Genomic DNA, 15,083 nt, shown 5'->3' with positions numbered 1-15,083 from the left:
GGAGAAGCTTAAGATGGGGAACGGGATAAAATATAATGCCAACTCAAGTTCAGAGTTTTGGAGGCTACCTTGGACTAGACATTCTAGTTAATCAATTAATACTTATGAGTAGAATGGCCCTATGGTTCTCTACTAATTAAACATGAGTAAAGAAAAGATCACGCCTACTAAGTAAATCTTTATGGATGGCATTTGAGTATGTCCCAAATGGTGCTTGTTCAAAATCTCGATTGTATAAAATTTTAAAAAATAGTATCAAGATCTAATTCATATAACATATCATTCAAGTGCGTAATTCAATGGCTCTTAGTATATGCATAGGATTGTGCAACCATCACCACAAAATAATTTTAAAACATTACATCTCTCTAAAAGAAACCCCATATGCACTAATAGTCACTCTCCTACCCCCTTCCCACATTTTAGTAAAGAGCCCTTTATTCAGAAAATAAGTAATAAACAGTATTATCCAGCTAAAACTTTAATTTAATGTACAAATTAGAAAACAAAAGAAAATAGTCTCATAGAGAAAACTGCTTAAGGTTAAAAAGTTAGTAAATTAAACTAGCTGCAACGAATCAGGGGCAAAAACTGGAAGTTAAGGGATATAGTAAGTACATATATTTCAAAGACCAGGTTCCAGAGTAATGATGATATTCATTTAAGAACTGGGAGGCGAACTGATCTCCATCGTTGAGAGTAAATAATATAAATCAACTTTCATTTCTTTATTTGCCTTTTTCATTTCATAGATTACAATGGGAGAGAGAATGTGAGAAGACAGTAACTATAGCAGTCATTCTCAATTAGGCTACACGTTAAATCACTGAGGTGGCTTGTAAAAATACCAACATCTTAGTACCCAGGAGAATTAAATCTGAGTTGTAGAGATTCAATTTTGGAGCCAGCATTCAACCATTGCTATATAATGTAGTAATTCTTATGAGGATCGTGGCTATGGAGACTGCTAGGGTTTGGGAGGGAAGTGTAATAGACAGCAAATTTAGATTATATACACTACTTTCCTCTTTTTCTGTAGAAATATTGTGTAAAATAATGAAAGTGTACTGCCCATGTGGAAATATGGCAGCAGAATGATACTGAAAACCATTACTATACAGGAAAGAACAGAAATTCTCAAACTCTGTGAAGCTGGTACAGATTCTAACCCCGATACAACAATGGGAAGTCACATAAATTCTCTAAGCCTTGAATTTTCAACTGGGCAATGGAAATAATAATAATCCACTTATTTGCCAGGTCACTGTGAGGACAAGAAAAAAACTGTTCTCAAAGCTACTAGTACCAAGGTGTAACACATGGTGGCTATGTTTCCTCAAATAAGTCAGTGTACATAGTTAACATAAATTAAATACTTATCTCTTTTTCAGGCTTTTCATTTAATGAAGTAGTGAGGTTTGACCCTTTGAGAAAATGTATTCTCAATACAACTAATAAAGTACAGCAAAGGAAACAGTCAAAAAAACAAAGAGGCAACCCACGGAATGGGAGAAGATATTTGCAAATGACAGTACAGACAAAAGGTTGGTATCCAGGATTTATAATGAACTCCTCAAACTCAACACACACGAAACAGGCAAACATATCAAAAAATGGGCAGAAGATATGAACAGACACTTCTCCAATCAAGACATACAAATGGCACATGAAAAAATCTTCAGCATCACTAGCCCTCAAGGAGATTCAAATTAAAACCACATTGAGATATCACCTTACACCAGTTAGAATGGCCAAAATTAACAAAACAGGAAACAACATGTGTTGGAGAGGATGTGGAGAAAGGGGAACCCTCTTCCACTGTTGGTGGGAATGCAAGTTGGTGCAGCCTCTTTGGAGAACAGTGTGGAGATTCCTCAAGAAATTAAAAATAGAGCTTCCCTATAACACTGCAATTGCACTCCTGGATATTTACCCCAAGGATACAGATGTCGTGAAAAGAAGGGCCATCTGTACCCCAATATTTATAGCAGCAATGGCCACAGTTGCCAAACTATGGAAAGAACCAAGATGCCCTTCAACGGATGAATGGATAAGGAAGATGTGGTCCATATAAACTATGGAGTATTATGCCTCCATCAGAAAGGATGAATACCCAACTTTTGTAGCAACATGGACGGGACTGGAAGAGATTATGCTGAGTGCAATAAGTCAAGCAGAGAGAGTCAATTATCATATGGTTTCACTTATTTGTGGAGCATAACAAATATCATGGAGGACAAGGGGTGTTAGAGAGAAGAAGGGAGTTGGGGTTAATTGGAAGGGGAGGTGAATCACGAGAGACTATGGACTCTGAAAAACAATCTGAGGGGTTTGAAGTGGCGGGGGGTGAGAGGTTGGGGTACCAGGTGGTGGGTATTATAGAGAGCACGGATTGCATGGCGCACTGGGTGTGGTGAAAAAATAATGAATACTGTTTTTCTGAAAATAAATAAATTGAAAAAATTTTATAAAATAAATAAATAACAAGAACTCAGAAAAAAAAAGTATCAGTAAAAGTACATTTACAAGATCAACACAGATGTAAGCAGCAAACGGCAGCATTACATTATATACAACACACATACATACATACATTATATAACTGTCTATACTTGAGAGTGGAGTGGTTGCAAAGTATTTTGCCTCTATCTGGTATAAGTTCAAACTCAACAATAAACTTCCTGTTTGGACAAAGATTGACAGTCTCTGGCAAGGCATACCAATGAGGTAGAGAGATACTATCCTTAACTAGATCTAAAGTCATAAATATGCCTTTACATACAAACCAATTAATCATCAATAAGAAAAGAAGGTGCAGAGCAGTTTGTTCAAAGACAAATGTCAATGAATTGACAAAATGCCTTGAATGAAGCCAGGTGTAACTTTCTCTTATCTTAACCTCCACAAAATAAAAAAGAAAGAACTGCTTTGATTTTTCTCTATAGCTACATATATAAGGCTTTCAAAGAGATGCCAATATTTTTATATGAAAATATATAGATAATTAGGCACTTAAATGACCAGGAACATAACAATAGGAATCATTCCTTGTGAAATATATCAACTCATTGAAATGATCTATGATTATATATGTATCTGATTTTTAAAAATTTTCAACTAAATAGAAAGAGTACAGATGACAAAATAATAAAGTTTAGAATTGAAAACAAATATGGACTCTGAAAAACAATCTGAGCATTTTGAAGGGGCGGGGGGTGGGAGGTTGGGATACCAGGTGGTGGGTATTATAGAGGGCACGGATTGCATGGAGCACTGGGTGTGGTGCAAAAATAATGAATACTGTTATGCTGAAAATAAAAAATAAATTAAAAAAAAGAAAACAAATATGAGAAAAGGACAATAGCAATTCTTGCCTATTAATTTTAAATACCTGCATATGGAAGGATGTGGAATGTAAATGAACAAAAATGTGAAAAACTTCATCTATCTTCTGCAAGTATATTCCTGGGTGACTTTTGATAGCTTCATTAAATTAAAAGATGTTTATCTAGAGCTTACTATGTGACAGGTTCTATGCTAAGTGCTTTAGGTTCAAACGTGGTTAATAAATGCATACTTTTCTCCTACAAAGGATCAGCTGGGTGACCGAGACATACATACATCATACTTTATTTTTCTTAACTGTCTATATGAAAATATTTCAGGGATATTCATAGTGACCATAATATCAATAAATTAATCTAAATATCTGTCAGAATGGAGGAATTACTGATTTTAAATATAAAAGGAAAGAACCAAGAAATAATCAACAGATATTCCACACAGAGCTATATATAAAAAGGTTAAAAACCAATAACAGCCACTTTGAAAGAATATTAATTAAATCATTTCATAAACTAAAAAAATACAGAATAGCTGGTTCTTACTGGCAAATTTCACAAATTTAAAATATCACTGAATAATAATAATAATATAAAACTGCATATTATATGAACCACCTTTGTGTAAGTGTAAAGCAGTGATGTAGAATTGTTCATGTTATCAAAAAGAATTTATGAGGAAACAAATTAATCTTATACTTTAAAATGCAGGAGACTCTTCAAAATCTAAAAATTCTATTCTTTTGTAAATGACTGTATGTGTGTTCAGTTATGTGAAACTGTGTGTGCTTTTGCAGTAAGAAAGACTAGAAAACACAAGAAAAAATATTTGACCCAGGGTGTGGTGATAAGAATGAAAGAGAGGAGATAGAACAAGAGGAAACAGTTGGCAAAATGTGCAAGGTTGGGTGACTGAGGATATAGAGAACTAGAATGACTCTTCCGTTTCTTTTTTTGTTTGTTTGTTTGTTTTGTTTTTTTGTTTTTTCCCTAAATTTTCTCTTTTTTAATTTAATTTTTTAAATTTTTCTTTTAATTAAGTTAATTTATTTATTTTCAGAAAAACAGTATTCATTATTTTTTCACCACACCCAGTGCTCCATGCAATCCGTGCCCTCTATAATACCCACCACCTGGTACCCCAACCTCCCACGACTCTTCTGTTTCTAACTGAAGTGATACTTAGAATGCTGTACCAGCGTGCACCCGAATGTTTATAGTAGGCATGTCCACAATAGCAAAACTATGTAAAAAGCCTAGATGTCCATCAACAGATAAATGGAGAAAGAAGATGTGATACACACACACACACACACACACACACACACACACACACACACAGGAATACTATGCAGCCATAACCCCCCCGCCCCGAAATCCTGTCATTTACAATGATATGGAAGGAACTATAGAGTATTATGCTAAGCAATATAAGTAAATCAGAGAAAGGCAATTATCATATGATCTCTCTGATATGAGGAATTTGAGAGGCAAGGCAGGAGGTCATGGGGGGAAGGGAGGAAAAATGAAACAAGATGAAACGAGGGAGGGAGACAAACCATAAGAGACTTAATCTCAGGAAACAAACTGAGGGTTTCTGGAGTGGAGGGAGGTGGGAGGGATAGGGTGGCTGGGTGATGGACACTGGGGAGGGCATGTACTATGGTAAGTGCTGTGACTTGTGTACGACTGATGATTCACTAAACTATACCCCTGAAACAAGTAATACATTATATGCTAATTTAAAAAAATGCCATGCTAGAAGGTGACTGTTAAGACTTAGTATGAGTTTGGACATGGTAAGTTTGGTGTACCTGTGGAACCACTAAAGAGAAACATCAGATCGAAAAGCAAAGGCTGGGAGAAGGCCTGGGGCACTAAGAGGGTATACAGAATGAGAGGAGGAAAGGACTGGGGATGGAAGCACGGCAGCCTCTACATCTACAAGGGGACCAGAGGAAGAGGAGCTCATGGAGAAATACTGCTAAAGGGTTCACAGAAGAATAAGAACAGAGGACGGTGTCACAGGAAGCAAGTGTGTTGAGATTTTTTAGGACAGAGTAATCAATAGGGTTAAGTGCAAAACAAAGACCTGGTAAAGATCACCTAGCACATATTCACTAGATTTACCAATACAAAAGTTGTCATTCATCATAAAAATAATAGTTTGTGCACAGTGATGGGCAGAGTCTGGACTGCAGTGGATTTGGAAGAAACAATGTTAGGCCGTAGAGACAGAGAACTGAGACTACTCCCTTGGGAAGTTAGGCTCAGAAAAGGAGAAAAGAAAAACATGGCAGTTCCATGATACAGAAGAAAAGATGAAGATGACAATAGAATTGAGAGAGAAAAGGAAGAGACAAGAATCAAGGATGCATGTGAAATAATCTCTCAAGTGGAAGATGAGACCCTCATCCCTTGAGACAGGAAAAAAAAAGTATGAATTTTTTGTGTTCATGAATACATTTGTAATTAGGATATAGAGAAAGCACGAACATTCATAGTGATACCATTAATAGTCTCAAATGTTTAACAATTTATGGGCAGGATACTGGATAAGGGAAGAGGAAAGAGAAAAAGGCTCAGAGGGGACTTGAGAAAAACAACTGAGTTTTGACATTGTCTTTCAGGGGAATAATAAAGACATCTGAGCTCCAACAAGTGTAAAACTGTTAAATAGCTCTCACCAATGTGTGAGACTACAATTCATAAACACATCTGGAGAAAATAACTCCATGAACTCAGCTTCTGTTAATATTTTTTCCTTTTATATAGACTCATTATTTAAATTTATTTTATTTTATAATGTTATTGCAAAATTAAAGATGTTTTTCAGGTATGGATTGTTATTATAAGATTTAAGTTTCACAACAGTGAATATCACTCAGAAAAGAAGCTTAAAGGTTGGAACATTAATAAGAAAACCTCATTTAACAGTAAGTAATTAAAATTGACTTACATTGTTTATATTTAATTTATACCTCTGTATACATTTGTTCCTTCTGTTTGTAGGCACATATCTGTCCTATAAGTCACATAAGTATCATTTCCATGACTTTCCAGGAAATGTGCACATAGAGTAATTGCCTAGTAAAATATAGAGTGGCATCCCATATAGGACTCTGGATTATTAAATGAAGCCCAATGTGAAATGTGTAAGCCTGGTGAATCACAAACCTGTACCCCTGGTGCAAATAATACATTATATGTTAATAAAAATAATTAAATAAGAAATCAAGCCCAAATTTAGAGAATTATTGTGTCTGTCTTTACTACTCTTTTCAAAAGGAGAAAGGTGATATAATCCAACTTGCCTTTAAGAAGTCTTTTGATGAAACAGATGAATGGATAAAGAAGATGTGGTATATATACACAATGGAATACTATGCAGCCATCAAAAGAAATGAAATCTTGCCATTTGCGACAACATGGATGGAACTAGAGCGTATCATGCTTAGCGAAATAAGTCAAGCAGAGAAAGACAACTATCATATGATCTCCCTGATATGAGGAAGTGGTGATGCAACATGGGGGCTTAAGTGGGTAGGAGAAGAATCAATGAAACAAGATGGGATTGGGAGGGAGACAAACCATAAGTGACTCTTAATCTCACAAAACAAACTGAGGGTTGCTGGGGGGAGGGGGTTTGGGAGAAGGGGGGTGGGTTATGGACATTCGGGAGGTTATGTGCTTTGGTGAGTGCTGTGAAGTGTGTAAACCTGGCGATTCACAGACCTGTACCCCTGGGGATAAAAATATATGTTTATAAAAAATAAAAAATTAAAAAAAAATAAATTAAAAAAAACGTGATTATTTGGAAAAAAAAAAAGAAGTCTTTTGATGATTCTAAATTATATGACTTAAAGAAAATATCACTGCATTACTCCACAGAGACACACACAGACACACACACCCCACACATTGTATATACTTATATGCATGTTCATATTTTTCAAAAATATAAAAAGTAATCATTATAATGAATTATTGGTGTTTCTGTTCCTGTTTACAAATATCCACCAATGTACTTCAAGAGGCTCATTTTTTTTTTTCAAAATGAAGGTGACTAACATAACAGGAGAAAAAAAAGATCATTAAAGACATACATGTTGCTAAAAAATTTTAAAAAATTAAAAAATAAAATGTAGCTTTCATTTTAGCAACTATAAACTGGTTCAAAGTGATAGCAGCACTCTAGCAAGAGGTAAGCTGCTACTGTTGGCTCTGTCCGGAAACAGCATGGAATTCATCTTACAGGACCTCTATCACATCTCCTGGACCACTTGTTAGAACACATTCTCTTATTGTCTGTGGCCAAAATTCTCTGTGTTCTATTGCATGTGTTGTGATGAGCACTGGGTGTTATAAATAACTAAGGAGTCATTGAATACTATATCAAAAACTAATGATGTACTATATGTTGGTTAACTGAGCATAATAAAAAAAAGAAATACACTGTATTTCATGTCAGTGACAGCATGTATTGGTCAAAAGAATGTAGATTTTCTTCATCTTAGCCTTTATCACTTTCCTTAATTCTCTACATCCTGAGTATAATCAAAACCTCTTAGAAATTCTTGTCTTTCACATTAAATTATTAAAAAAGCTTAGAACTTTGTTGCTTTAAACTAATATTTGAGAAAAGTCATTGTGCATAAGGCCGGTATCACTGTGTTTGTAGTGATCATGTAGTTTTGGTCATGAAAAACATATTCAACTCAATTTTTATAAAAATAGGAATTTGCACCTGTTTTATGAGCCGAGATGCCTTTCAACAGATGAATGGGTAAAGACGATGTGGTCCATATATACAATGGAATATTACTCAGCTATCAGAAATGATGAATACCCAACTTTTACATCAACATGGATGGGACTGGAAGAAAGTATGCTGAGTGAAATAAGTCAAGCAGAGAAAGTCAATTATCAAATGGTTTCACTTGTCGAACATAAGGAATAGTATGGAGGACATTAGAAGAAGGAAAAGAAAAATGAAGGGGAGGGGGAACCAGAGAGGGAGATGAATCATGAAAGACTGTGGACTCCAATAAACAAAATGAGAGTTTTAGAGGAGATGGGGGGTGGGGGTATGGGTTGTCTCAGTGATGGGTATTAAGGAAGGCATGGATTGCATAGAGCACTGGGTGTTATATGCGAACAATGAATCATGGAACACTACATCAAAAACGAATGACGTACTGTATGGTGACTAACATAACATATATAAAAAAGGGAAAAAAACAAAAATAGGGATTTGTCTAAAATTTTTGATGATGATAATGAGTTTTTGAACATAAAACATCATACTGATTTCATCTTTCCATGTCTATGAGAACTTAAACATGCTTGAAAAATTCATGGAAACCAATGAGAATGAAGACACTTCAGTCCAAAACCTATGGGATACAGCAAAGGCGGTCCTAAGGGGGAAATACATAGCCATCCAAGCCTCCCTCAAAAAAATTGAAAAATCCAGAACACAGCAGCTGTCTCTACACCTTAAAGAACTGGAGAATCAACAACAAATTAAACCAACTCCACACATAAGAAGGGAAATCATCAAGATTAGAGCTGAGATCAATGAGGTAGAAACCAGAGATACAGTAGAACGTATCAATGAAACTGGAAGCTGGTCTTTTGAAAGAATCAGATCGATAAACCACTGGCCACACTAATCCAGAAGAAAAGAGAGAAGGCTCAAATTCATAAAATTATGAATGAAAAGGGAGAGATCACAACTAACACCAAGGAAGTAGAAACAATCATCAGAAGTTATTATCAACAGTTATATGCCAATAAGCTAAGCAATCTAGATGAAATGGATGCATTCCTGGAAAACTATAAACTCCAAAAACTGAACCAGGAAGAAATCGACAACCTGAATAGACCAATATCTAGTAACAAGATTGAAGCAGTGATCAAAAACCTCCCAAAAAACAAGAGCCCAGGACCTGACGGATTCCCTGGGGAATTCTACCAAACTTTCAATGAAGAAATAACACCTATTCTCCTGAAGCTGTTTCAAAAAATTGAAGCAGAAGGAAAACTTCCAGACTCTTTCTATGAAGCCAGCATTACCCTGATCCCCAAACCAGGCAAAGACCCTACCAAAAAGGAGAATTTCAGACCAATATCACTGATGAATATGGATGCTAGCAAACAGGATCCAACCGCACATTAAAAAGATTATCCACCATGACCAGGTGGGATTCCTCCCTGGGCTGCAAGGATGGTTCAACATTCACAAATCAATCAATGTGATAGAATGAATTAATAAGAAAAGAGAAAAGAACCACATGGTCCTCTCAATTGATGCAGAAAACGCATTTGACAAAATCCAGCATCCATTCCTGATTACAACGCTTCAAAGTATAGGGATAGAGGGAACATTCCTGAACTTCATCAAAACTATCTATGAAAGACCCACAGCAAATATCATCCTCAATGGGAAAAAGCTTGCAGCCTTCCCGTTGAGATCAGGAACACGACAAGGATGCCCACTCTCACCACTCTTGTTCAACATAGTATTAGAAGTCCTAGCAACAGCAATCAGACAACAAAGAGAAATAAAAGGTATCCAAATTGGCAATGAAGAAGTCAAACTCTCTCTCTTCGCAGATGACATGATTCTTTATATGGAAAACTCAAAAGACTCTACCCCCAAACTGCTAGAACTCATACAGCAATTCAGTAACGTGGCAGGATACAAAGTCAATGTACAGAAATCAGTGGCTTTCTTATACACTGACAATGAAAATACAGAAAGGGAGATTAGAGAATTGATTCCATTTACTATAGCACCAAGAACCATAAGATACCTGGGAATAAACCTAACCAAAATGGTAAAGGATCTGTACTCAAGAGTATTGTTTAATCTTAAATTTAATCAAAAATATCATCTTCTCTCTCATAATGTTATTTTGGATTGTAATTGGTTAAGATTCTTTTATGTGATTTCCTATGTAAACCAAAGTGAAATTCACTGATTAAAATCCTTATGATAGCCCCTTTTCTCTGGAAATGTGTCTTTTTCCATTTGGACCTGAATATAATTAACACAGACAGCAGTGATCCTGAATATATTTTTCGGTCTTAAATGCCCAGGAAAATCTGATAAAAGTTATTTAGTCTTTCCCCACAAAAATAATAAATGTACAGGGCGCCTGGGTGGCTCAGTGGGTTAAAGCCTCTGCTTTCAGCTCAGGTCATGATCCCAGTGTCCTGGGATCGAGCCCCGCATTAGGCTCTCTGCTCAGCGGGGAGCCTGCTTCCTCCTCTCTCACTGCCTGCCTCTCTGTCTACATGTGATCTGTCAAATAAATAAATAAAATTTTTAAAAAAATAATAATAAATGCACATAAAATCTGAACCAATTTCAGGACATTTGGGAAAACTCTGAATTCTATATGGGTCCCTGAATAGAGGTTCTGGTCTTTAACACAGCTTTGGAACTCCTGTTAAAGTATTCAAAGTAAATGCATTTATTTATGTCCCATGTTAGTAAGATGCTCTATTCATCACCAAAACACAAACAAGCAAACCATGCCTAATTCCTTCCTTCTGCAGCCTTCCCCTCTGCCACATATCCTCTGTTGCCTGCAGTCCTGGGGCTATATACACACATTTTTTTTTTCTCTTTATTGAATCTTCCCAGTGGAAGGGTATTTTTTTAAAAAAGATTTTATTTATTTGAGACAGAAAGAAAGAGAGGGGGGAGTGTACAAGTGGGGGAGGGGCAGAGATTGAGGTGGGAGAAGCAGACACCCTGCTAAGTAGGGCTCCTGAAAGGGGATCAGTCCCAGCACCCTGAGATCAGGGCCTGAGTCTAAGGCAGATGCATAACCAACTGAGCCACCCAGGAGCCCCAGGAAGGGTACTTTAAAGAAAGCATTTGTTGTCTAGTCCCAAGACAACTACATTAGAAAATTAATATTAATTGAGCTAAATAAAATATCTCATGAACTTTGTGAGACCTAATAGAATCAGTAATGAAATGAAGAATGTTTCCATTGACCTGTTTCTTCACCAGGAGCCAGAAAATGATACAGCATGCAAATGGCATTCATAGCAACTTCATATGTGATGAATAGAAACCAGTGAGGTGTATGCTAAAGTCCTTAGTTTGTCATTACATATTTTACTCATTATCAATAAGAGGCACACTTGCTGAAAAAATGAAAGAGGCAACATTTATAAAACCAATATTTAAATTTATATAAATGGGAAAATGTAAAGAAGTATTTTATTATCACTTAAGAGTTTATACTCATTCTTTTTCATTTGCCTTAAATGATGACACAAATTCTAAGAAGGGATTAATCTAAAAACAATTGAGCTATAAAAATAATGGCTACTCCATAATGGTGAATATTTCCCTGAAAATATTTTTTAAAGTGGCAAAAATCTTGAACATGTTTTACTGGCTCTCTGAGAATTTTATCTTTGCATATTTTGCCACCAAATTTAGAAAAAGTGAGCAGCATAACATTATCACTTATGGTATCACAGTTATTCTTGTCATATTATGATTAGTCCTGATTGAAATGACATTTCCAACATGTACCAAATTTGTGAAAATGGTAATTACATTCTGCATTTACATAAGGTTATTCTTTTAGCTTGCCAATTGGTTATACAAGTTTCATAGGCATCTTTCTTTGAAATAAAACAAACATTGAACTCAAAGCATGATTAGATCATTGTTCCTTTGCAACAGTTCCCTTTTACTTTATGCCCACCAATAATTATTAGAGAAAGGCAGATTTATACTAATATAAACAAGGGGGAAAACCCTATCAAATTTATGTGGGACAGTTTTATATTAAAATGTTTTGCTTCTTTCTAAATAATGCCCAGCATGCATGACTACTGGCTCTTGAATCCTATGTAATGGTGTCCTTTTCCCCTATCAGTGAGATGGTTCAAATTAGTCAAGTAATCTCTTCCTGATAATATTCGGCTAGGAAAAAACCTCTTCTGGAATATAATAATCCAGATTCAAAAGAAAACTGAAACTCCTTGCAGTAGTTATATGAAGTTCCTATACAAATTATGAATTAAAGTTGAGATATTTATTAAACATTTTCTATGATTCAAGCACAGTACAAAGTTAAAACTTAGTATCAGTTCTATCTCAAATAGTTGACTGCTAGTTGCTAGGTCATTTAACCTAGTTTGAGTGTCTTTTTCTCATTATTTATATGGAGATAAGATTCATAATATGTATTTCTCAAGCTTATTGTCTCAAAATACAAGTCAAAGTGTTTGATTAAGAGTACTGTATAGATTTCACCCAACATAAAGACTATTTGGCAGCATCTTGTTCTTCAGGAAGGGTAAATAGGTGTGAATATTGTGGGGGAGTGGAGTTGTTCAGTCCTCCTTTAAAACTAGCCTTTTCCTGAATACAAGCTTTTTATTCTCAGTCAGCTGAGTGTAGCTCTGTGTCAGGGTGGACTGTAAATTTTGTTCCAATAAATCTGTCTCTACTTTTCAGAAATGAGAACTAAGACTGAACTTTTTTTTATAATGTTATGGTAACAATTAAGATAGAAAGTTAAAAAGAAAAAGAAAAAAAGGAAGAAAATGGAAGTGAAATGTTAAGCAAAAAGCAGTCATGAAGTAATTAATAAGAAAAAAATACTTCAGGGGTGCCTGGGTGGCTCAGTGGGTTAAGTCTCTGCCTTCGGCTCAGGTCATGATCTCAGGGTCCTGAGATTGAGCCCCACATTGGGCTCTCTGCTCAGTAGGGAGCCTGCTTCCCCCTCTCTCTCTGCCTGCCTCTCTGCCTTCTTGTGATCTCTCTGTCAAATAAAATAAAAAATAATAATAATAAAATAAATTAAAAAAATAAAAAATAATTCACATGTAAAAAAGTATTATATATATTATTGTTATCTCACAGGATTATTGGGGGACAAAAGGAAGAGATTATATGAGAAATAAAGTGAAAATATCTTTAACATCTCATGCAGATGGAAGGCAGTATTTTTATTATTGCATAAATGTACACAAGCACACACACAGGCACACAAACGTGAATGCTGCTAAGGTTGAAAAATTTCTTGATCTTCCCAGAAGACATATTGTATTTAATGTGCAATCATGTCCTCTTTTACTTAAATATTCACTACTGATCCCTCAGGGAATGAAACAAATGAACAAATATAGAGCATGGAATCAGAAGCATAAATTTTGGTAAATTTTATAAAGCTACTTAAGGTTTTTCTTTCTGATTGAATCTGCTGTCACAGCTACAACAATTTTTATCCTTCTGTCATGCATCAGTAGATGTTATCCTAAACAAGCCATTAGCTATAAAAATGTTTTCCAGCAAATAGTTATCTATGAATAATATTCTTCAAAATAAAATAAAATAAGGAAATGACAGTACTCATGAACTAAGTACCTCTGATGAACATTTTAAAAGCCAAAGGTGGTGAATTTCATAGATGAATTACTAGAAAACATTGATGTTCTGACCTTTGAGGGATAAAAAATATAAACTTGCTTTCACTGTCATGTTAACACTGCTGTTTTTGACAGTCATTTTGCATATTTTCTAGCATTTTTCTTGACACCAGTAAAAAGCTGTCGGCCACGTTATCCTTCTCCTAAACCTGTAGTCAGGATTTCAGCATCTGTGACACAAGATCCCAAAATATTTGGGGAGGATTAGAAAACTTCTAGAATTATGACTTAGTCCCACAAAAAAACACAAGAATTGATCCTGCCTAGTTAGTATTCTGACTTATAATTCTATATCACAAGTAAAAAATAGGTACTTTTAGCTTTTCAGTCTGCCTTTAACTTTCATTTTTCAGAATTTGCCCAAGGGCCTATGGCAGTGGAGCAGGAAGTAAGTTTTACTGACCTTGAGGTCATCTAGGAAACCTACCATATTTTTTAAAAATTTTGTATTTTTTAAATTTTAAATGTCCACTATCCTCAGTCTTAACCTATGTTACCAATCTCACTTGGAATATCTGAAGAGCCTCTTTCCTTTCCTTCTTTGAAACTAAGCTCTAGATAAGCAGGAATAACCAAAAATTTACTCTGCCCCATTTTATCCTCTCTGCTGCTAGAATTACCTCCTAACAAGGAGTCAAGAGAGGTTTGCCAGTGGAGCCATCCCATGATTTATCATCCTATGATTTATCATGGGATGGCTCCACTGGCAAACCTTTTTTGACTCCTTGTTTCCAGTTTTATGTTCATGGACCTTATGGCTATTCCTTCAGTGACTCTTACTGAGCTTCTGACTATGACTTTTCGGCTGTAATCCTTTAGTGCAGGAAGTTTTCTGTCCTGTCCATACATTAGAATAACCAGGAGAGCACTGAAGAAACAAGCAAAACACACACACACACACACACACACACACACACACACACACACACACTAAAAAATACAGGATTCCAGGCTCCACCCCAAATCAATGAAATCAGTCAGTCTCTGGGACGTTTGAATAAGGTTATTAATAAGGACAAATATAAGTCCTTCAGCATGACTCTACTGTATAAAAATATGTGATAACCACCAGACTTTGTAAAATAGAAGCCCAGTTCCTTACTATGATATAAAAAACCCTTGACCTTCCAGCTGGAATCAACTTATGTTTATTGAAAACACAGATTATTGTTATATAGAAGTCTATTACTTATTAAACTCTTTTATACAAACAAATATCCTTCTGTTCCGCCCAAACTTTTACCTAGAATCATACTTTCTCTTCATATCTGG

At 35.5% G+C, this 15,083-nt stretch overlaps 1 protein-coding gene across 2 annotated transcripts in view; it reads right to left on the bottom strand.

Annotated features, from left to right (window-relative positions):
- IL1RAPL1 (interleukin 1 receptor accessory protein like 1) overlaps positions 1 to 15,083 on the bottom strand; it is a 1,474,879-nt gene that overhangs the window by 676,020 nt on the left and 783,776 nt on the right. The window lies entirely within an intron of this gene.

This window comes from Mustela erminea, chromosome X (genome assembly GCF_009829155.1).
Source record: "Mustela erminea isolate mMusErm1 chromosome X, mMusErm1.Pri, whole genome shotgun sequence".
Classification (NCBI taxonomy): domain Eukaryota; kingdom Metazoa; phylum Chordata; class Mammalia; order Carnivora; family Mustelidae; genus Mustela; species Mustela erminea.
Note: the sequence above shows the minus strand (reverse complement) of the source record. Positions and strands in the feature narration are given on the sequence as shown.